Source organism: Coenobita brevimanus, chromosome 71 (genome assembly GCF_032717465.1).
Source record: "Coenobita brevimanus isolate Jiangsu-jjx chromosome 71, ASM3271746v2, whole genome shotgun sequence".
NCBI classification, from domain to species: Eukaryota; Metazoa; Arthropoda; class Malacostraca; order Decapoda; family Coenobitidae; genus Coenobita; species Coenobita brevimanus.
The window spans coordinates 58704152-58706651 of record NC_137024.1 but is presented as its reverse complement, the minus strand read 5'-3'; the positions used below and the strand labels follow the sequence as shown (position 1 = coordinate 58706651).

At 48.4% G+C, this 2500-nt stretch overlaps 1 protein-coding gene across 1 annotated transcript in view; it reads right to left on the bottom strand.

The window, feature by feature from the left end:
• Positions 1-2500, bottom strand: part of LOC145406804 (uncharacterized) — a 101537-nt gene that overhangs the window by 23808 nt on the left and 75229 nt on the right. The gene's annotated exons all lie outside the window — the stretch shown is intronic.

The window sequence follows — 2500 nt, the reverse complement described above, 5'->3', positions numbered from 1 at the left end:
ACACACACACACGAGGCATCAAATGGACCTAACCTATTAAATCTAAGTTTATACCTACGACTACTGAGAGAGAGAGAGAGAGAGAGAGAGAGAGAGAGAGAGAGAATGGTGTTTGTCCAAATAATTGTGATCACTGATTGTGTAATTGTGAACTATGTTGATGTTATCTGGGCACGCACACTATAAAAGTCTGCTTCACGTACACACACACACACACACACACACACACACACACAGCCATATACACATACACAGACACAACTATATACATACACCTAATTTTGCATACACAGACACAGACACACACACACACACACACATCATACACAGCTCAATACATGCACCCAGTTTTGCACACACACACACACACACACACACACACACACACACACACATCATACACAGCTCAATACATGCACCCAGTTTTTCACACACACACACACACACACACACACACACACACACACATCATACACAGCTCAATACATGCACCCAGTTTTGCACACACACACACACACACACACACACACACACCACGCGTTTTACAAGTGTCAATAAGGAAGGGGGAGGGAGGGAGGGAGGGAGGGAGAGTTTGGGAGAGAAGGAAGGAAGGGAGGGTTATGGGGAGAGGGAGGGAGGGAGGGAGGGAGGGAGGGAGGGAGGAAGGAAGGAAGGAAGGAAGGAAGGAAAGAAAGTTAAGGAGAGAGTGAGTGAGGAAAGAAGGGAGAAAAATAAGAGAGAGAGAGAGAGAGAGAGAGAGAGAGAGAGAGAGGGTTGTGTGGCAAGAGGGGAGTCAGAGGGAGGGAGGGAGGGAGAAAAAAGTGAGAAAAAAGAGAGGGGAAGAGGGACATAAGCACCTTTTCTCTCTCTCTTTTATTTTGATATCGTTAGAGAGAGAGAGAGAGAGAGAGAGAGAGAGAGAATTTGAGTGTATAAGTAAGAACGGCAAAGAAAGAAAGAAAAAGAGTGAGTGAGTGAGTGAGTGAGTGAGTGAGTGAGTGAGTGAGAGAGAAAGAAGAAAGGGTAGGGAGGGATGGAGAGAGAGGGAGTGCAACAGAGAGGAAGGAAAGGAAAGCAAACTCTCTCTCTCTCTCTCTCTCTCGCTCGCTCTCTCTCTCATAGCCTCCAATTAAACCCCTTTAGCCTGAGGACGTAATTTATTTATATATCTATTAATCTATCTATCTTCCTATCTATCTATTTGACCCTATTATCCATCTATCTATTTGACCCTATTATCTATCTATCTATCTATCAGGAGCGTAGGTACACGGGGCTAGGCTACTCCCTACATTTAAGGACTCGGTGGCCACCCTCCCTCGACCCTGAGCGGCATTTCGTGATCACTAAACCACCCTTGAGTATAAACCCTAATTTTCTCTACTCCAGCTGGGCGCCTAATCCCACTAGGCCACCAGGCGACCAGGATTAAAATTGAAAGAAAAAAAATAATGTGGGTAACTTTAATATTTGTAAAGATAATTTGGTTATTTGTTGCGGGGTTAAAAATATCTTCTGAGGGATTTTGAGAGAGAGAGAGAGAGAGAGAGAGAGAGAAGGATTGACAGACAGACCGACAGACAGACAGATAGATACATACATACAGACACTGATAGATAAACAGATACACAGATAGATAAATAACGATCGATAGATGCATAGATAGATAGGCATAGAGAAGACAGAGATGGATAGATAGATAGATAGATAGAGAGAGAGAGAGAAATTTCAGTATTTCCACCTGCCCTTCTCCAGCGTCTTGGCTTGCGTCTTACATCCTCCAGACGATTTTCCTCAGCTTCAATAAACAAAAATGCAAAATAATAAAAGCCTCTCCCTCCCCTTCTCCATACCCCCCTCCCCCTCCTCTTCTCCATACCCCCTCCCCCTCCCCTTCTCCATACCCCCTCCCCCTCCTCCCCTTCCAAAATCTTCCCTTTTTCTTCTCTCCTTTTCTTTCTTCTCCCCAATTCACCCCCTCCCCCCTCCTCTCCCTCCTCCCCTCACCCTTCCCTCCCCTCTTTATTTTCCTCCCCCTCCCCTCTCCCCTCATCGTTCATTCCCCTCCCTTCCCCATTCAATCACCCTCTCCTCCTCTTCTCCCCCACCCTCTCAATTCTTATATCCTCCCCCTCCCCTCCCAGTTCTTTCCTCACATCCTCCTTCGCTCCATGCTTTCCTCCCCCTCCCCTCCCCATTCTTTTCCCCTCCCCTCCCCTCCCCTCCCCCCTCCCCCTCCACCTGTGAGCGGTGAAAACAAACCTAATTGATATCGCCCCCTCTGACTTTCCCCCTCCCCTCCCCTTTCCCTCCCTCCCTCCCTCCCTCCCTCTCCCCTCCCCCTCCCCTCCGCCCAGTGCTAATGAGAAGCAAACACTCCCCCTCCCTCCCTCCCCTTCACCTCCCTCCCCTCCCTCCCCCCTCCCCTACCCACCTCCCTACTTGTCTCTTCATCCCTCCCCCTCCCCCTCCCACCGTACTTTCCTCCCTCTCTTTATCC